The sequence below is a fragment of the Gossypium raimondii genome, chromosome 4, assembly GCF_025698545.1.
Source record: "Gossypium raimondii isolate GPD5lz chromosome 4, ASM2569854v1, whole genome shotgun sequence".
Taxonomy (NCBI): domain Eukaryota; kingdom Viridiplantae; phylum Streptophyta; class Magnoliopsida; order Malvales; family Malvaceae; genus Gossypium; species Gossypium raimondii.
In genome coordinates, this window is record NC_068568.1 from 29340078 (window position 1) to 29363285 (window position 23208).

Here is a 23208-nt window from a genome sequence, read left to right on the forward strand (position 1 = left end):
TGAAAAAGAAATGAAAGAATATGAAGATAGTGAGCGAGAACAAGAAAAAGAGAACGAAATTTTAACTAACCCCCGTGATGTTTGCTTTTGATTTGTTCCTTCTTTTTAGGTCTTCGAAAGGCTGAGTGACGATAATTTTCAACTTCAATACCTTCCTGACGAGCGACATTTTCGCATGACCGAAAAAGGTAAGGATGAAGATGAAATCGAACCACACGAGCCCGAAGGTAAGATAGGTAAGGAACACCTAGCAGTTGAATTTCCACTATCTTCCTTGAATGTGGGTAAATATAATGTCAAAGACTTCATCTTTGTAAATGTTTCGTGCCAAAAATGGTTGATTTTCCTTTATCGATTATTGTTGAAATCTCAAATGGTGGTGAGATGAGCTTTTCCAAAACAAATCTTTGCGTTGACAAGTTTAAAGGTGAAGTCGTGTTTAATCGGCAAATGCGAAACTCGATTCTGCGTAACAATGAATTTCCATATAAACATCTCAATTTAATTAATTGTGGTGATTATGTGAACCATTTACTACCTTGTTTGAAATCCTCAAGTTTTTGCAAATCTAGTTTGAAAGAAGTAAAGAGTTTTGAATGTTTGTTTCTGTGGACACACGAATCCTGTTGGTTTAGTGTGTTTGACTTAATGAAACCTTTGCTACATTTCTGCATAAGTAATCAAACTCGCATGTTTAAACCGGGAATTTGTTTGGGTTCGATTTGTGAAAAAATCAAGCATCTTAAATTTTGTGCGAATAATTTCTATTGTTTTGCTACTTGGTTTTTAAATAAGGTAACGAAATTTGCCAAATTTGTTTTCAATTTGTATTCGTGCCTTAAACAATTTCTATGGTTGTACATGAAGTTTGCATTCCATTTGACAAAGGTCAACACAACCACGAAGCTTCGACTACACTATACCCTTGAGGAGCGAAGATTTGTGTTGATCGAACAAGGTAAAATCGATCTTTGTTTTCCTACTTTAAAAGGTAAGACCACTGAACTTTTTGAAACACCCTTGTTCTCTTCGGGTGGTGACAAAAATCGTGTTGTTTCTTTGGTTCTTGTAAATCACTTAGATCGCGACTTGCTTGACTGTTCTATCTTGTTCATTAATGATCTATCTACTTTGGTGGTTGATAAAAAGATTCTTGTTTCTGATAACTTTTATGATGCATGTGTGAGTGAATCTATAGTCAATCGTCTAATGCACGGTACGATTGTGCAACTCCGTGGACTGTGCGAATCTTTTCAAATACCTACTTGTGACAATTACGTCTACCATTCGATTTATTACTCGCGATTTAATCATGACTTGTGGAAACAATTTGAGACATTTAAATGCCTTAAAACATGTCCATATTTGTATTGAACATTTGACGAGGCATCGGCAAGTAAATTAGTTTGTTTGCCTTATTGTAAACATGGTGATTTGCATCTGTCCATTCGCATGCATTATACTTGTTTTGATTATGCTCGGACTGCAAATTTGTTTGCATTGCTTCTTGCTAACTCATGGCTATAAATTTCAGATGACTCATTTGACATTCACCCCATTCGTCCAAAGAAAGCCCTATAAGAGGAGCTATGATTGAGTGAACCAACAGCTCGACTTGAGGACAAGTCATTCTGAAGATGGGGGATTGATACGATCTCGGCCAGGAATGCCCATGGTTCAGCTTACAAAACGAGGCTCGCCATCCTTGCAAGCTCGACCCAGCTCAAACAAAGCTCGAGAAGCTCATTTTCAGCTCAATCAAACTACTTTCCATGTGGTTCAGTTCATTCGAGCTCAAGTTAGCTCACACGAGCTCAATTCAGCTCATTGAGCTCGTTATTAGATTTTTTTAGCTCTCTAAATTTACTTGCTGGAATAAATTAATTATTTAAAATAAATTAGAAAGTATTATTACAGCTCATTAATATGTTCTTAGCTATTACAAGTTTTTGTTATGTCTTAGTCAATGCCGAATTTAATTTGTCTTGTTAAGATAATAATAAATTTGTCATAAGTTAATTATTATGTTAATTAGTGTGTCTAAAATTATATTAATGCATGTTCAGCGGAATTTTATGTGAATTAATTTTGGTTCATTTGTTCTTGTAGGTGAGTCGAATTTGGGGTGCATTTAATCAAGATTCATGCATATTAGGTTCAATGAATTGGACGGTACATGCATGGCCATCTTCAAAGAATCTTGAGCTGATTGTTAACTTCCCCAAGCACCTATTCGGCCAAGGAGTGGCTACCAAAATAAAAAAAACACATTAATGAAGGAGCTAAATGCATGAAGAGCAAGTTACAATGAATGAAAGAATGCATGCATGTCTAGCTACATGAATTTTCCTGATCCTTTGAATCTCCTAGGTGACCATTCGACCAAGAGGCATCTATTGGAGGTGTCTTTCAAGCTTTGGCCAAATTTAGACAAAGCCATTCACCTCCCTACAGCCAAGTTCATCCAGCTGAATTTTTCTTCATCATTAAGCTGCCCATTGGCGTCCCAAGTGGCTGAATATGGACATGGCCATTAGCCTCCCTCAAGCATTCATCTTTCCAAGTTTATTGCTCAATCTAGAAGCTGATTTTTCACACTTTCAAGGCTGTCCACGTCCTCCTTTAATGCTGGTATCTTTTCAGCCAAGAATTGCATTTTAATGAGCTCAATTGGCCGAACCTAGCTGTTGCCATGCGCCATTGATCTTTCCAGGTTCATTTGCCCATTCTAGAAGCTGTCTTTTGGACTCCATTCAGCTGAATCTTGCTATGGATTTTAATGGTTTTTATTCTGGAATTTTCCAGCTTATTCTAGCTGAATTTTACTTAGTTTTTAAAGACTTATTTGTGACCATTCGGCTAGCTAGTGCATAGGCTATAAATAGTTGTTTATTTTCATTGTAAATGAACTATTTGTCAAATTTATTAATGAACTATTGCTCTTGTGAGGTTCTCTCTCTCATATTTCGTGTGAGTCTCGAATTGACTTATCTAGCGTGCTAGTGGCGTCAACCGAACTCCTTCCAAACTTATCACTAATCCTGGTGTGGCGTTCGTCCATCTTTTTATACCTTGGATTCCTACTTTGCTAAGTAACGAGTCGAGGTCTATCCTTCTATTTCCATCAATCACCTTAAGCAATATAGGTCTTGGGACGACACCCTCTATAGTGTTGGATCATTTTTGACGCTTAAGTTTGAATTTCCATTTCATCTATCCATCAAATTATCTATCAAATTTTATTGTTAGCCGAACCTATCCATATCAAACTTAACCTATTTTTGAACCTTTTCCATCACTTTACTTCATATTTAGCCGATTACAAACCAACTATTATTTTTAGAGCGATACTTCCTCGTCGACGATTGGGCAATTAAGATGACTCAACTTAACCTATTGAGCCGATTCACATCAATAGAGTTCAAAGATCTATCTCTTAGGTTTGAAATACACTTTGAATCTCTTAATTTTGAGTTTAGGAGCTCAAGTTATGACCATTTTAGTGAATCCAATATGATTTGAACTTGAATTAAAAGCCCAAAACTCGTAATTTTTGTAATGGTCCCATCCAAAAATTCTTCTCACACAGTCTTTACTAAAACAGCCATAAATTGAGATGCCAAACTCAAAATCGAGTGATTATGATAGGGACAAGAATAGATTAGGATCGTAAGTTTGTCGAAGTCATGGATTTGGCTTAGGGCTCTAGATGATCAGAAAGAAACTTGGATTTTGACACAACCTGAAATGCAAAAAAAATTCAAGTTAGATTTAAACAAATTAAAAGAAGCAATATACCAAATGATATGAATTAGTGCGGAACAGGATTGTATGTTTTGTGCAAGTCGCATATTTGACTTTGGGCTCTAGACGATCGGAGAGAAACTTGGATTTTGTCACAACTTGAAACATAAACAAATCCAAGTCAAATCTAAAAATTTAAAAATTAAAGGAAGAAATTAAAATAGATAATTAAGATAGAAAAATTAAATAAATAAAAATTTTGAATAATTAAATAGGAACAAAATAGAATAAAGTAGATAGATGGAAAAGATGAAGATGGCGTGTAGAAGTTCTAATGAGCCTTGGAAACCCGATGAATCCACAACTCCTTTCGAATGACTCTAATTTTCCCTTAAAGAAATAAAACTTAGAAAGAAAAAGCTTGAAGATGATCCTCACAAATTGAGAAGATTGTTAAAACTTTTCTAAAAGAGAACTCAAGAGAAATTCTTAAATAGAAAACTCAAAAAGAATCTTATTAACTCAAAGTGAATAATGAATGAATTGATTTTGAATAATTTTTACAATGAAGAGACCTTTATATAGGCTAGATAAATAAAACCAAATAAAACTCTTAAGTATCTGAAACTCTAATTAACCTAGACAAGAAGTAGTTTTAAACTAAACTTTATTGTTGACATAAAACTCTTAAATAACTTATAATACTTCAAATTATCCAAAACTCAACATAAATAAATAATAAAACTTAATAAATACAATATTTGTCTCGTGTATAATAAAAATTAAGCCTGAAACTCAAACCCAATATGATTTAAACTTGAATAAAAAGCCTAAAACTCATAATTTCTGTATTATCCTCATCTAGAAATTTTGTTCACGCAGTCTTCACTAAAACTGTCATAACTTGAGCTTCCAAACTCAAAATCGAGTGATTCAAAGTGTGTTTTGAAGCTAAGAGATAGCTCTTCAACCACTATTCAGACATCTAAGCCCATAAATGTTTGGATCTTAGCCAAAAATTCCAAAAAATTGTCCCAAGTTGACTAATCTTTTCAAATTGAAAATTGGTAGTTTGTTTGGATTGACTTTAATAAATTTCACACATTCCGTGCATGTATCATTCCCCCTCTCCTCGAAAAGATTCATCCTCACGTATTGTCTTTAATTGAATCTTAGTTTGATTTGCTTGGCCTTTGATCTTATTATTGGGCCTTGAGGTAACATAAGCCCTTCACATCCATAAGCTTGAAATTGGGCCTTGAGACTCGCATCAGATTTAAAGTGTGTTTTGAGGCTAAGGGATAGATCTTCAAACTCTATAAAGACATCTCAACCTAAAAATTTTTGGATCCCATCCAAAAAGTCTTCGCAAGTCGATTGATTTTTCAAACTTGAAATTAGTAGCTTCGATGAATGAAATTTAATAAATTTCAGTCCATTCGTGCATGTATCATGCTCTTTGTGTGTTCTAGATGGTACCAAAGTATTTGAATCTCATTTTTCTAGTATTTGCTAAGGGTGAAAAAGTTTTAAAATATTAATAATGAAATTTTATTGTGAATATAAATCATTTGATGAAAATAAAAGTGTTAGGTACTTGAGCTAAAATTTAAATATGTCATGATATTAGGTTCTTTTAACTTGTAACACAAATTGAATTTGAGATAAGTCAACAAAGGTTTGTTTTTAACATAAGTTAAACTATGAGCCATAAGATTTAATTGGAGAGAAAAAATAATGAACTTGTATGTTTCTCATAAAAAAATGGGTAATAAAAAGTATGATACCTAGCCCTTAAGCACGGTCCCTTGCACTATTTTGGTTGTTTTGAGCGGCCTGGAGCTCATACTTGACCTTAGAAGCCTTTGGTCACCTACAAAAAGTTTCTAAATGATTTCAAAGCCTTCAAAATTATTTATCTTATTTCAATAATTTTATTTAATTATTTTAATTTTTAAGCTATTGTAAAACTCCTATCCTTCTCAAGCCAAAAGACCTTGATTTAAGTAAAAGAACTTCAAACACTTGTTTTATAATTTGGATGTCTCTATATGTACCTAATGACCCGAAATGATTTATAATCATATGTGAATCTTCTTAAACCTCACCAATTTGATTTAAAAAAATTAATATGTTGCGAAACAAGTATTTTTACAAAGGAAAATTTTTGGTTTAAGCTTAAAAGTGTTACTGTAGCATCTCATATTTGTATTGATCATCGGGTGGGTAAGGCCTTATTCCTTGACCTCAGTCCCAACCATAACCATTTTTCCCATCACCAACCCTTGAGACGACGGGTACGCCTATGCCACAACATGGTTGTAGATCCCTCCCTCCTCTAACTTGGCCTATAACAACATGTTGGGCTTGTGCTTACATATCCCTCCTTTAATGTTTGAAAAATGGATGATCATTTCGAGATAATAAAGTCTCTCCTAAGAAATACATGTATGGTTTACCATTGGCCTTAAATCATTCCATATATATATCTCAAAATATGTAAAATTATCGTATCAATAAATGTAACTTGTGGCTAATGTTGGAGACAATCGGTCCAATGTGCCACATGTTGTACGAATCAAATGGCATAGTGGCACTCCAACCTCAAACACAAATTTATAGGATGATAGTCATCCATGTTCTCTACATCTACCAGAAGTCCTTGAACCATCCCAAACAGTTATAATATCTGATCTGGTTGATGCCACTCTGTACAAGAAAAGTAAATAAGCGACGTGCAAATGGTAAAAGCATGGTTGTACGCACGTGCCTCCAATGATAGTAAGGTTGCAATTTCTTTAGCTTGGTACAATATCCATATAAATTTTAAATATAAAGAAACATTAAATTTTATTATAAGGTGATATTAATTAAACTAAATGAATTTGGCCACAAAGAACACAACCCATCAATTGCTTCTTCTATTGATACCAAATTGTCCTTCTTGCATGTTTTATATTCATAGTGTTTGAACCAACTAATAAATTACAAAATTTTAGTATAGATATAAAACATTTAAAAAACAATGGATTTATGGTTAAAGGAAAATTGAGGTTTAAAAAAGGTAGCACAATAAAAGAAAGTCGATACTGATAACTCTTAAAAAGAGTCGTATTTTATGCCTTTGGACCTAGTTAATTGCCTGTACTTAAGTACATCTAGTTGCATTTTAGGACATTTCATTAGTATTTTTAGCATTGCATTAGAACTTGGGTTGCGTTTAAATATTAGGTGTTTTTAATTGCTCGTGGAAGGGTTGTGTTTGTTAGAGTATGCCCAAAGATCAATCATGAGATGGTTGTAATAACATACTTGATTTATCATGTTTATTAATATAAGGCGTTACCATTATTATTTCGGTTTCTTTTCTGTGTGTATAAATAAACTATTTTATAATAATGTCTTGAGAATAATATGATTATTCTTAAAAGGACAACGATAATGCATTAAGACTAACATGTAGTTGATTGATGATAAAGAGTTGTCATTGATATGGAATGTCAGAATCGATGCATGAATATGTGTGTTAGAGAACAACATATTGGACTAACCCGTTATGAGTATGTTTCTTGGATTATTATGTAATTGTCACGACATTACTCATAGTGATTAATATGTATATGATCCTCAGACTTGAGATTATCATAATCCCAACATCATGAGTTGTATATTTTGATACAGTCAAACGTACACCGTAACTGGTTGTTCTATAAAGGCTGATGTTGGATATACCACAGTCTTTGTAGAGGGATATGGTTGATCGATATAAGATAAGTCCCTCTTACATAATGAGAGTAATATCTCAGGCCACTTGATTGAGTGAGACTAGAAATGCATGGCCATGCTCAAATAAGCTGATATGAGATGTCATACTTATTTGTATATCATAGTCTACTTAAGATATCAAGGAACATGGAATGGACTATACAAGTGTGACTATTCCATGACTTGTGTTCAATCCAGAGATAAAGGATTTAAGGATTAGTGCATTAAAAGATTAATCATAAAAAGGTTATGTCGAATCATGATTTCTTGTGACTTAGGTAGCAATGATGCATTTCTAGGTGCCACTCATTGTCTGTAACATTGGAATCGTTCTAACATTACTGCTAACGTTACAAGAACCTACAGGGTCACACCCTATAGTTGAAATGAACGGAATAAAACATAATTGGTATTGTGTTTGGTTGTCGCATGAATTAAATTAATTATAGAATTAATTTAATTGGGTAATTAATATCGAACACATTATATGTACAAGGTTGTTGTACACATAATGAGAATATGATTTTGGTTCGTATATAAATAAATATAGTTTACCGAAATCTTTATTATAATTAATGTAATTATAATTTTTAGTTTTTTAAACATTATTATATTTATTTAATTTTGAGAAACCGTAAAAAAATAATAAGATATAAAATCTCGTTTTTCTTTGCTTGGTGAGTCTAGCAGCCGTCAAAGTAAAGTCTTCTCCAAAATTGTTTGGGGATTCCTTCCGTTCATAGTCAACTGGGTGGACTATGTAGAGGTCGGAGTCATCAAAGATTGCGGCTTGGTTCAATAGTAGATCAGATTACTCATTGCCGAGGCGTCGCTGTCTACTCAGAATCACCATTTGGTAATTTTCAAACCCTTTTTCACCCCGATTCGTTCCTCACACATGGATCCATGGTTAGGATCGCCGGGTGTTTTATTTTTCCGCTACGCCGTAGGGGTGCCGGCGTTTCAACAGTGTTTTATGGTATTGGCAGGTGCAGGATGGGAAACAAAAAAATAAAGGAGTGAAGTTTTGTCGGGGAAAAAAAGTGGTCAGATTGCTAGCTCGTATGCCGTGGCAATGCTAGAAAGGTGTCCAGTCAGCATTCAGCGCATATCAGTTTCAACCCAACTTTACTTGTAACAGATAAATTTGCCTAGAAAAAAGGAGAAGATAAATCTTAGGGCTATTGGAATTATCCTGAAAAGGAAAAAAGAAAGCAATTTAAAAAGAAGCAAATGAGGAAACCCTAGGGTGTGAAACTGTAGGTAGATATCCTTAGGCAAATTAGAATGTAGTGGTTGAATAGAGACATAAAGAGGAAAGACGCAGGCAACCCCTCTCAACCACCTCAGGACACTACGCAGCTGAAGTGCGGATTGGGCAAGTGAACACTGTCTTCCTGACGTTCTTCCATTATTTCTAATCTATTCCTTCATGAATTATAGTGATGAAAACTATGTTTGATTTGAATTTTATTTGCCAACCTATGAGCTAAATCTCATAGGGTTAGGGTTACTTTGATGAAACTTCAACTGTTTTTAATGGATGCAGTATAAATCTGAATTATTTTAGTGTTTCATTCAATTTTTTTATTCTTTAAAATGTATGTGAGCAATCCCTAGACATAATTGACTATGCAGCATACCCTTAAATTAATCTAAATTCTGAAAGGGTTAGATTAGTTAGACCGTGGTTGAATGATATGAGCAAGTACTCGACAGATACTTACAGTAGACTCTAGACATAGAACAGCATTCATACAGAAGGAAACAATGCAAGGTACCATATTAAAGGCCTATAGACACAGGTAAGGTAACTTGAGGTTTCTACCTTCGAAAAAAGCAGGCCACTTTAGAACTCTTTTGAGTAGTAGGTTAAGTATGATTTTGTTGAGGCATTCCTGACAGTAAGAGTAGATTCTTAGTAATCCCGACCTTTCATATCAACATGGTATATCCTTTATCCCTTGCCGTAGAATCTTTTCCATAGCATTCTTAGTCGTTAATTTGTTCAGTTACATATTATTCATATAATCATTTTCATAATTACCATTACATTCCTACTCTCGTTTTGCCATAGCATTTCCAAGTATTCATTAATTTCACATATTGCATACATCATTATTCCTTTTAATTGCCACTGCATACTTACCATAGCTTTACCATAACATTAATAGCATTTTATTATAATAACTTGACCACTTTAGTGCCTCAATCCAATCCTTGTGGGAACGATACTCACTTATCACTTTATTACTTGATCCGACGTGTATACTTGCACAATTCGCATATCATATTCACACGCGATAGATACCAACCCCACTACTATAAAATCACATAGCAACCATTCACGTTCCCTTTCTCCACTCTACTTCCCTTGCACAACGCCCTACATATGGAAGCCAAAATGGAAAAGCCCCAACTATATGTACTAGTTGTTGAGAAATTTGATTAAAACATAAGGTAAATTGTATAAACTAAGTTGCAAAACTTTTTTAACATCAACATACCTCTGATCAAGCAAAAAATATACGTGCATGAATAACAATCAATATCAATGAATGTTAGATTCTCTAGGGGATACTCAAATCGCCTCTCCAATAAGTTTAACTTCACCTGATGCTTTTTGAAATCAACCGAAATGTTGATACCTATTCTGAAAGCTTTGTAAAAGGTTTACTCGAGATTGTACTCAAAACTTTTCGTTACAAGACACTCATCCATAAAATGCCCCATCAACAACATTACATATGCCAGTGATATTATTGTTTTGCCTTTTGGGAGGAAATAAATGGAACTCTCTAGATATAGCTTTCATGTTAAAACTCAACATTTGTGATTTGAATAATTATCCTCTTTGTAAGCAAAATTATATATATTGTCGCTAGGTCAAGTGACAAGAAAAATGCTCCAATATCATTAGCATTCCAATCAGCTTGTCCTTTAGATCTTAATAAATTGGAGGTACTTAATTATATAATGTTAGGTAGAAAGTAAACCACCGTTTGTTTTAGTTTATTGTCAAAGTAACAAGTTTAATTAACTATTTATAATTTTAAAATAAAGGTTCTGCTATAATTTTAATTGAAGTTTAGTGTGGACTTCGATCTATATTTCCGTTAAAATTTATATAAATTATGTTTTATTTTCTTTAAAATTTAGTACACAACTGAATATCAATAAGTATTGAATTTAGAATTTAAGATTATCCACAGTCATTTTAAAAATAAATTATATCTTAGTATTGAGGTACCATAATCATAATATAATAATTGCCATAATTCTAACTGCACACAAAAAATTTGAAAGCATTACCATGTACCATGTAACCTTGACAAAGCAAAGGCAATAAAGTAAATTAAAAATCTAAATACTTTTTCAAAAACAAAATGCATTCTCCAAAAATAACTCTCGCCCGTTCTATTAGTAATATAAAAATCTAACATGAAAGTGAAAACCCAATATAAACGTATCATGTGCTATTACATTTGTAAAGAAGACTTACGGGGGAAAAGACGATATCAGAACCAAACCAATTGACCATAAAATTAGCAGTCCGTCCCATAAAACCAATTTAGACCAAATCGTTTCTTTGCTCAGACAATTAAATCAATCAAACCGATTTATAAATTTGTTTAAGGCTCGATTAAACAAAAAAACCAACTATTAGACAGTTCAACCAATCCAATTCCTAAAACATTGCAAGATCTGCAAAATCCAAAACATAAATATATACTTGCCACCTCAAATATATATTGATAAACATGGAACAAAGCAAGCAAGTTCCATAGTTTCAAAGAAATCTTAAAACCAACCTAAACTAGTTTACCGATATTTTTTATTTACTTGAAAATTTCATTTATTTTTAAAAATATTTAATAAAAAACTGTGAAACAACTCATTTGATCAAAATAAACCCAAAATTAATATAACCAAAGCAAAACAAATTATCAAGGAAACTTAACAATCCGGTCAAACTCAATGAACTCAACCCTAAAAAGAGATGGTTAAATTTTAATTTAAGTCAACCAAGTCATTAACTTGCATCACACCAGAGAATCTCGTCAGCCACAATTTCAATTTTCATAGAACCAAGGTCCAGTAGGTCCAAGCCATTAAAATTGCGGACCCCAAGAACACACCACATTACAACAAGAAATACCTTGGAAGGTTCAAATGGAAAGAACAAAGAATCGTATGGGGAAACAATGATAATTATTTAGGACTGACATTAAAAATTTTCTACGAGATTGAGATTTTACCATAGATTTTAAATTGTATTTAAAAGTTAATAACTAAATAAATAGAACATGAGACAAAATTTTAACTTCACTTCTAGAGTTAAAAATTCCCATCATTATTACCCATAAAGATATATGTTAGTACACCTATAGCTCTAACAGGGCAGATGAACTCAATCTCATATTGTGTCCAAGCTGGGGCTCCCTGCTAAACATCTGTGGCAAAATTTTTCTAGGTGAAAGATTTCATCATGCCTGTACATAAAGAACTTGGGCCCTCTGCTATGCAGAAATACGTAAGAGAATACAAAAGTATACGGTTCTTGATAAAGCTAAAAGGCCTTAGGGAATGAATTGAAGTTTCTGAATGCAAAATGAACTTTAATCATATCCAACCTAAGAATCCTTACATGCTACCTAAAAGACATTGGATTTGGAGCTGTTATGTACACATAAAACACATGTAACGGCACATCTGCTACTAACCGTGGTACTAAATGATTTATCTATCTTCACAAATTACATCTTGGAACGTTCTCCACTACGACTAATCGAAGTATCTAGTTGGAGACATGCGCCTTACAGTACTAAAAACACATCTTAATCCCTGTATATGAAGCTCTCTTTAACTCTTTTACTACAAAGACATTTGCAATGAGATGCATACATATAACTAAACAACAACAGTTAGCCATATGCTATCAATTGAGGAACGACAATTTGATTATTTCCTTTTCTAACCTCATGATTTTCGTTGTACCTATGCACACTCTGAATTAAGTGGACCAAAGATGATTCCTGCTCTTCCCAGGGCCAACACTACTAGCGCTTCATTTTGAACAACTAAACACATAAACAGCCGTATGTCAAGATGCTAGATTATCGTGCCCACTCTGGTAACAGAAACAAAATCATGTTTCCACTTATACTCTCAAAGAATAACAAACTATAGAATCGGTAGCTAAGCTAACCATGGTCCATGCACCAGATATGATGTAAACCATTAAAAATTTTTCAAAAGCAATGGATAATCCAAAACCTACATTAACTAGATTATCATTTAGCTTCAAAATACATAATCACAAACTATGCAGAGAAAATTGTATGAGATCCCTAATTTTATTGTAAAACCATGGACACTCTAGTGAAGCAACCCACAAACTTCACCTTGCCTGTGAGTGATTGATCATTCTAAGACCCAATGCCAAAAAAGTCTGTATGCTTCCAACAGAAGAAAGAGAACAATTCAATTTGAGCTTTTATTCAGTATCATCAAGATCAATACATTAAAGCGGCAGAAAAATAAACCAGCAACCCAAACCAAATTTCGCCCTTAAGTAACATCATAACATTAATATGTACACAAAGGATATACATCCTCAAGGAGACACTCTGCGCCCTGACAGACTTTAAGTTGCTGGAAGGCAACATTTTCATCATTGTCATTATTATAAGTCTAAAAGGATAGTTTGGGTATTGGCAAACAAGACAACAGAGACACTCGGTCCAAGTTTCAACTTTAAAACCATGAACCAGTAGACCAAGATCAGAGTTGCAAAGTCTTATAAATCTTTCACAATAAAATAGTTGAAAGAATAAGTCTTCATGAAGTTCCAATTCTTCATGAAGTTCCAATAATTCAAACCTAAAAAAGAATTCCTCGTTTTGGAATAAAATTAATCATATTCCAAAACCAAATACTGCCCGTATCTTACTGAAAATAAGGTCTCTCCAACCTCTCTCAGTGTTCTCCACCACAGTTGCATTCCCCGGGAACATCTGAATGCGTGAGTTTGATTACAGTAACCCCAGGCTCAGGCTCATTGAAAACAAGTCTTACCTGCAACAATAACAACCACCCAGTAAAGATAAGCCATCATCCGACCACACTGCATTCCCAAAAACCTGGAGAACAGGCAAAAGCGGAATCCATTAAACTTACTGTAGAATCAATCCCGTCGGACCAACTCCCAAATCTCCATCTCTGAGAAATCAACTTCCCTTCTTGCAACTCCAAGTTAATTCCAGTAACCGATCCATCGAAAATACTAAATTGGCCACCGACATCTTTACTTATCCTAGCATTACTCTGAGTAAACCCTTTCCATCTATTCTCATCCATCAAAATCTCGTACATATCCTTAGCTCTACAATTAAATTTCTCCGACATTGTAATCGTCTTAAACCCTTTCTTCCCTTCCTTCTTCACTTCCTTTTTGGCTTCCTTCTCCACCCCAACTTTCTCCTTAGACATCGCAGCTGAGTTACTATTACTAGTAGTAGTAGTAGTATTTTTGGGAGCCGATTTCTTGGCTTCCAATTCATCTTTAACAGGGCCACCTTTCGCCATAGCTTTTACAAAATCACTCACTTTCTCCAAAACCAAAGGCTTCCCTTTGGCCAGCATCGCTTCCTTCAAGGCTTTACCAATGGGTCCTTCGTCTTTAATCGTCACCTTAACTTCCGGATCCTCGTCAGCATTCTCATCCGAAATGTACGGAATCTCTAGATTACCTTCAGCTTTCAACAGCGTCTTCCCTTCCTCATCTTTGGCTTCGCCTTCCCAGGATAAACTCAAACTGATTTCATATCCGGGAAGATTTTACCTTTGCGAACATTAACATAGGCTTCGCCGTCGACCTTTTTGACCTTCTAGGTCTTGATGCTGAGATTACCTTGGCAATCAAGGATGGTGAGATCGGAAAGCGATTTGGTGAAGAACGTTTTAGACCAAGGGAGGCAATCGGTTTCAGCCCAGTGCCAGTTGTGGACATTAGCACCGTCAGGTCTTTCCTCCACGATCCATCGCTTGTCGCCTTCGCCGTACTTGGCCATTGATGGAAAAATCAAGACGAGGGTGTATTAGGGATTGAGAGAGATATGAGGATAATGGAAGGGAAAGCTTAAAAGAAGCAATTGGGTGGGAAGGGCTGCTCTGGAGGGTTCGGGCGGGGAGGTGGAAGAATCCAGAAATGTGGGATGGATATAAAAAACTAATTATCTTTGGAAGGATCTAGAGACTTCACTAGGAGGAACTTAGGGTTTTGTTGTCGATGTTGCGCAGAGCTTGGTACAACAGAAAGACTCACTATTACTTGGAGCAAGAGGAAAAAAAGAAAAAGAAAGTCTCAGACGGACGTTCAGTAGGAACGAGGAGATGTAATTAATAATTAGTAGTTGAATTTACATAAATCACTTGCCCTTTACTTGTTATTAAAGTATCTAATTGACAATTTATTTAATTTAGATAGGTGTCCAAATAGAAGGTGTGCATGGGCCGGGTCAGGCCGAGTTGAGTTTAAATAAAAACTTAGGCTCGATCTAAAAAATGGGCTTAAAATTTTGTTCAAGTTCGACCCGAATAAAAATGTTAAAACACGAGTCTGACCCGGCCTGTCCATATTAATTTTTATATATTATTTTTATATAATTTTAATATATATATATATAATACATCAAAAATACTAAAAACATCAAAATAAATATTTCCCAATAAATTGAAAATAAATTTTAAAAATTATGTATACTTAAATAACACTAAGATAGATGCAACTTAACAAACAAATGTCTCTAAAATAATAACAAAATTAACAATAAAATATGTTTTATACAATATTCAAATAATAACAACAAAATAGTAGCAATGTAATAGTAAAATGGTAGCAAAATAAGGAGAAAACAATAAGAAAAAAAGATTTTTTTTGTCCCTTAGTGAATTCAGGCCGGGCCTGGGCCAAAAATGCCTTACCCGAGGCCTGGCCTATTTTTTAAACGGACCCTATTTTTTTGTCTAATCTCATTTTTCGAGTTTATATTTTTGTCCAAACTCTCTCACATTTCCAGTGGGCCTTTAGGCTGGACTGGGTGGCTCAACCCATGAACAGGTCTATATCCAAATAATAATATTTGAATTTAATACATGTGATCTCATACAAATTATAATATAATCATATTTAAAACAATCATGCAAAATTGAATTTAAATGTTACAACTATTAAATATTAGACCGGTTATCATTCTTATATTTTCTTTTGGTACATGGTAAAGAAACGGTTTGACTTGTACAAAAGCTATTTTGAGAGAATGTAAAAAATAGATTTTTGGTATAATTCAAAAAACTATTGAAAGTCGAATTGAAGAATTAGAAGTGGATAATGATTGTTGGACGTGAGGATGACTTGGAATGAATATTATATAATGGAAGTCACCTCAGGGAATAAACTATAAAATTTGAAAAGTGTGAGGACCTAAAGTGCAAATTGCTCAAAAATTTTGGGATTAAATTGAATAAAAATGTTAGGGACTAAATCATAAAATTTCTATTTTTGTCAAGAACGTTCGTAAATGCAAAATTTATGTACAGATTATTAATTATGAACATTTTAAAATTTTAAGTATCTCGAATAGAATAAAAGAAAGTGATAAGATAAAAGGGTTAAAGCATAATTTTATCACATAAAATACATTTTGGTCATTCTAGAAATTATATTAAAAATATTATATTATGAGATATTAAATCATTAAAACAATTTGGAGCCATTGGACGAGATATTACTTGAAGAATAAATGTGGGCCACACATTTTTAAAAATGATGGACTTTGACGTTTGACTTGGTCAATTTGGGTTAAATAAAACAGAAGCTTATTCCCCTATTAGAGGTGCTCATGGGCCGGGTTGGGTTCGGCCTGAGCCCATAAAAAAATTTCGGCCCGCGTCCTAGGCCGGGGCCCGGCTTGACCCAAAATATGGGCCTGAAATTTTGTCCAGGCCCAGCCCGAGAAAAAATTCCTAAGCCCTCGGCCTGGCCCGACCCATTTTCTTAATAAACACCAAAAATTTATTTTAAAAATAAAAAAGTATTTTAAAATTAAAAAAATAAAAAATAAATATTTATTATATATTCGGGCCCGGGCCAAAAAAGTGGTGCCTGAGGCCCGACCCGTTTTCTAAACGGGCCTCGTTTTTTTGCCCAAACCCATATTTCGGACCTATATTTTTACCCGAACCCTCTCATATTTCGGGCGGGCCGTCGGGCCGGGCCGGGCCACCCGACCCATGAGCACCTCTATCCCCTATCCAATTTTCCCCTTTTATTCTCTTTTCATTTTTCTCATATTTTCTTTAAATTCATCCAAAAATTTAATTACCTGCCTTACTTTTTTACTAAAACCTAGAAAACTTCATTCAAGCTTAATTTGTAATACCTAATACTTGATCTGGTCGTCAAGTCTGACCTACTTTATGTCACATTCATTATCGAAACAACTGTAATTAAATACAATTCAATATAACTAGGAAACGTACTAATATTTATATTACTAATTTAAAATATATTATACAATCATTTTCGGGTCTTATATGAGCTTACGAAAGCTCTTTTGCTAACCAGAGGTTGAATTAGGACCAAACTAAAAAGTATGGAAATTATTGGGTTGACGTCGTGACTTCAGGGGTTCCTCATCGTGATGCAACTCACTGACTTGATCTCGTCGCTACGTTAAAGGGCCTGATGTTATGACATGGCCGCCTGTTTCCAAATGGTACCAAGTTGCATCACTTAAACAAACAATCACTTATCTCAAACGCAAACGTTTCAACAATAATACCATTCCAATATTCTCATTTTTAACCTTTGACATCTTAATGCATTTACATAACACAATTTATCATTTCATCATCAATACTTTGAACTAACTTTATTTGTTAAATTATTTTGAGATAACAAACATATCTTTAAAATATAAATTTTTTTGACAAAGAATTCAAAATATGAATAACATTTCAAAACTTCCAAACATATTAGAAAATGCTTTAATAAAATATTTTGACAAAGTTCGAAAATAAATTTAAACTCTTGAACTTAATCAAAACCATTGCAAATCAATTGAAAAACTACTCCCTATAAGAAGTGTCGGTGTTTTCCAAAATGTATCGATACTTGTAAAACTTTATCGATACTTCATCTTTCTATTGATATCAAATTTACTTTACATTTTGAATCAAAAATTGAACACAAATAATAAGTATCGATACCTTGAAAATTATATCGATGCTTATTATATTTTATCGATACAAAAAATTACATCGATATCAATTTTGCATTCTATTTTCATGATCTATTCAACAATGACAAAAAGCATTGATCCCCATAAAATTATATCGATACCTTTTACTAGGTATTGATAAATCATCTTTGGTATAGTTGGAAACTAATTTTAACGTTCACTAAATCAGACATTAAATGTCTCTAGTATCGATACTCGTACAAAAAGTATCGATACTTTTTGTTGCAGGTGAATTTAATGGTCTGGTATTTCCATCCCAACGACTTTATTTATTCTCCCAACAACCACGACAGTTAGGAATGAATTAGAAGGTATAAATACCAACTTCTGATGGTCCTACAACTACAAGAACTATAATCATGCCTAAAGATCAATCATTTCAACCTTAGTACTCAATTCTTTCATACTGTTATTCTTTAGCTCAAATGTATTCTTGTTTATTTGTGCTTTATTGGCAAACATTCTAATATTTTGAGGATTATTTCTTAGTTTGTTTCTTTGTAATTCTTTGAGAGGGTTTGTCTTAAGATTTGGGTAGAAATCTTAAGAGAGATATAAGGTTAAACCTTATCCTCAAAGGTTGAATAAATTAGTGAATTTGGAAAAATCCTTAGTTGTGGAAAGCTAAGGTAGTGGAGTAGGCAATTGGGGCCGAAACACTCTATATCTTTGCATTCATTATTTCATACTCTTTCTTTACTTCCACCAAATATTTTAAAGGCCAATTCATGTCCTCTTCGCAATTTTGGTTTGATCGATCGAGCTAACAAATATAATTGACAATTACCACAAGTTCAACCATTTAAGTCATCTTCACTCATATGTTATTTTCATATAAGAACCTTAAAAAATTTATATACATGACTCAAACCATATTGCCAACTTGGACTTCAAAATTACCAACGCGTCATATGCCAAAATGAAAAAGGGACTATACAAACATTGTTGAGTTGAGGGCCACAGATTGCATGCTGAAATCACCTCTCGAAACTTCGAGATCCACCTAAACCTGCACATGGAATAAAAAAGACCGTGTAATATCCTTTGCCCGACATCACCACCGGGTCCAAGCTACAGGATGCCATATTCATTGCCGAAGCAACTACAACAAACTTCAAAACAATTCAATTATTCCAGCATGCTAATTAGCATAATACACTTTCCAATATGATATAAAATCGTTTCTAGGTCTTATACGAGCTTACGAAAGTTCTTTTGTTAACTTGAGATCACTTAAGAACTTAATTGAAAAGTTTACGAAATCTGCGAGTTGACATCCCGAATTCATGGTTTTCATGTCGTGACGTTATCTTTTAGTAAGTCACATCGCAACTTCAAAAATCTCGTTGTCACGATACCACTAGCTGTAACACCTTTAACCCGTCTCTATCGCTGGATTATAGTTACGGAGTATTACGACAGTTAACAAATCAATAATAGTCTGATATTTAAAATTAAATTTAAATACAAAAAATCATAATCAATTAAGATTCGTAATATATATAAACAAACCCTAAATCGAACTTACGAAACATTTAAAACAAATTGGGACCAATTCTAGATTAAATTGAAACTCCTATGAAATTTTGAGTAAAAAGTGTAAATAGGGGTTACACGGCCGTGTGAAAGAGACCAGCTCGTGTGGCCCCAAGTGTGGTCGTGTGGCTACTCCACCCGTCAGTGTTATCAAACCCTATTTTGATTGCTTATTCAATACCATCGAATGAGTATCGATACCTACGTTATCTTTTAGAAATTTTTGTTAAATCATCTTTAAGCATGCTTCTAACTTGTTATAAGGTCGTTTAATGTTTGTTTAGTATAATTCAATGTCGTCTAGGGTATTTTCGACTTAAATCTCCTATAATCGATTAAAACATGATGATGTTTGCATGCTAATTAAACGTTGTGTAATGTGTGATGTTGTGATGGTGGTGTAACGTCCTGTTACTCAGGCTCGGCGAATGGGTCGGGTATAGGGTGTTACATTCTCCTCATCCGAGTAATCCATCTGCTAAAGGATTCTCTCCACACTCTTAAACCAATACTCAGCGATGGTCAAATCAACTCCTTTCACTTCTCTAAATTTGCATCCACCTAGGGCATGTAGACGCTCGAGTGGTAATCCCCGATGAATAGGTGCAGGGTTACCACAAGCAATACGCTAAAAAGCTCCTATTATAGCTTGTACTAAAGGCTTCATACCCACCTTTCGTGTCGCCTGACCCGGAGGAGAAGGTACTTTTGTATTAACTCTACCGCGTTTAGCAGGCATATCAACTACGCTATAACATTTAAAATAACCCTACACCTATTCATCAGGGACTACCACTCGAGCGTCTACGTGCCCTAGGTGAATGCAAATTTAGAGGATTGAAAGGAGTTGATCTGACCATCGCCGAGTATTGGTTGGGGAGTGTGGAGAGAATTCTTGAACGGATAGATTGCTCGGATGAGGAGAATGTAACACCCTATACCCGGCCTGTTCGGCAAACTTGAGTAAGAGGACGGTACACCACAATCACAACATCACACATTACACAACGTCTTATTAGCATGCCACCATAATTATTTTTTAACCGAATATAAGAGATTTAAGTCGAAAATACCTTTGGCAACATTGAACTATACTAAACATACATTAAACGACCTTATAACAAGTTAGAAGCATGCTTAAAGACGATTTAACAAAAACTTCTAAAATATCACATAGGTATGGATACTCATTCGATGATATCGATATTTCTCATGGATAGTATCGATATTTCTCATAGATGGTATCATTACCGTTCAGAAAATCAGTACCAAATTAGCTTTTTGTTTTCCTGCAAAAATTAAAGCCAGCAAACTAACACATTCCACAATAGAATCTCAAGCATATATATCTCATATCACATTAACACATTATAATACACAATCCACATCGCATATTCACATATCACACAAAAGTAATGAAAGGAATAAGAAAGCTTACACTCGGAACTTAGCATAGGGGTTTAGGCTACTCCTAAGCTCTTATTTAACACTATGAATCGTGACTACTAGCAACGATTCCAAACACTCACTGTTCGTGTTTTCGCCTATTTACCGAAAGCCTAAACTAGCTTTTCCTTTCCTTTTGCCTTACTCGTCGAAGGCTCCAACGGTTCCAAAGCTTCACACATAACAACCACACAATATACACAATTAATTTTACAACTATGAACACATCTCAACAAGCAAAAAACACTGGTCTAAGGCTAGTTCCGCTTGGAACTGAAATTTCAACTAGCTTAGTCGAAACGCAAAAATATCTACTCCTACTCGTTCCCATCACATAAAACTAATTCCAATCATCTAATTATATATCTAAGAATAATTCACAACCTTCAAACTACACAAAACTACACAGATTCACGGTTCTAAAATTTCAACATACTATGAAAATTTTCACAAAAATTCAATAAAACCATAGAATTCTTTAACGAAACTTTAGGGAAAATTTAGAAACGTTCTAATCTCATCAAAAAAAGTTGAAAACACTTTGAAACATCAATTTTATACAAAATCCTGAATTTCACCATTAACGACCCAAATTTCAACATTTATTCAAAACTAGATAAGAACTCAATTTAAAAGGCTAGATATTAGTAAAGCCTAATAAGAAAATGAAACATTACCTTAGTTGAAGGAGAAACAAACGTTTAATTAAAAATCTGAAAAACCCACAAGTTGAGAAATGGTGAAATCAATGGTGTTTTTAAAGTTTTTTCTTGAAATTCTAATGAGGTTTATTACTTAGATGATGATAGAAATAACATGAATTGATGTTTGAAAAATAAAATAAGTGAAGGGTGCTTGAGGAAATCAAGGGATGACAATAATAAGGGTGAGGGAAGAAACTATTGTGAGTTTAATGTAGATGGAGGAGAAAATAGGGTATTTTTAGAACTTTGATATAATTGCTTTAAAACCACTCCTATTTTAAACCCTTCTACAAAACAGTTCTCTTTTCAAAATTGAAGATCTTTCCTACCTTATTTTTAAAAATTAATTTGATTTTTAAAAAATTATAGTCAAAAAAAATTTTGAGTTACCATAATTCAAAATTTTTGAACCTATTCCGAGCCAAAATCTTTAATTTATCCTCGAAACTACTAGCTCAATTTTGGAGTGTGACAACTCTCCCCTCTAATAATAATTTCATCCTCAAAATTTACCTACTGACATGTCACTTGCTTAATCACAAAATATTCTATTTCTACTTTTAAACCAACCATTACACTTTCATTGCGCTCTCTGATTCCTATTCTCTTTAACTTCCTACGACTTTTCTTGAAGATCTTATTCACTAGCACAGACTAGTCTATAGTAACTTTGCTATCAGTTTCCTCTATTCGCTACAACACTTTCGTCTAAAGAACTTGTAACCGTTGTTCCTAATTTTATAATCTCTATTGAAATTCTCCAGTTATTAGCTAAATCATTCAAAATTTACAAAGGCGCAGAACCTAAATCTACCAATGATAATAAAAGAATAGATTACCAGGCAAATATACCCGCAATCTCATCGATTGAATCTTGACCCTGCGATTCCCTAATAACATACACTCGAGCTGGACCTCTTGACTCAACCTGAGTAGCAACAATATGAGAAACAACTCACTACCCAACCGGTCTCCCATTACCTTTATCGCGACCACGGCCTCTAGCAGGCGTTGTTGTAAGTGCAGAACTCTGAGTCTGTGAAACCTCAACTCTGTTTGGAAAATCACTCAACATGCGTTTCTTAGAGCCAAATTTAAAACATCCACCTGTCAATTTGTGACACACTCCAGGGTGCCTACACTCACAATGCACACAAAACAACCATCCAGAACCACTGGATGAACCATCAATACTAACTACAACGCTACCTTGCCGCTTAGACTGACTTGGTCGAAACTCATGTCGTGCATTTCTATCAGAACCTTAAGTATCACATCCTCTCTTAGATGATTGTCCAGATGCACCAAAACCATCAGAATTTCTCATACCCAATTTAGTTACCATAGAACGAGGCTACTCAGCTAAAGTCTCCTCAATAGCTTTGGCTTTCTCAACCAACTTATCAAACAACTTCTCATTCTAAGCTACCAAGTAAACCCGAATCTCACAATTAAGCCTAAGTAAACACTTGAAACTTAGGATAGGGGTTTAGGCTACTCCTAAGCTCCCATTTAACACTATGAATCGTGACTACTAACAGCAATTCCAAACACTCACCATTCGTATTTTTGCTTATTTGTCGAAAGCCTAAACTAGCTTTTCCTTTTCTTTTGCCTTGTTGAAGGCTCCAATGGTTCCGAAGCGTCATACATAATAACCACCCAGTATACAAAAATAATTTTACAGCTATGATCACATGTTAACAAGT

At 34.2% G+C, this 23208-nt stretch overlaps 1 pseudogene; it reads right to left on the bottom strand.

Annotated features, from left to right (window-relative positions):
* Positions 1-12984: 12984 nt before the first annotated feature.
* Positions 12985-14923, bottom strand: LOC105780700 (uncharacterized; annotated as a pseudogene).
* Positions 14924-23208: the final 8285 nt, after the last annotated feature.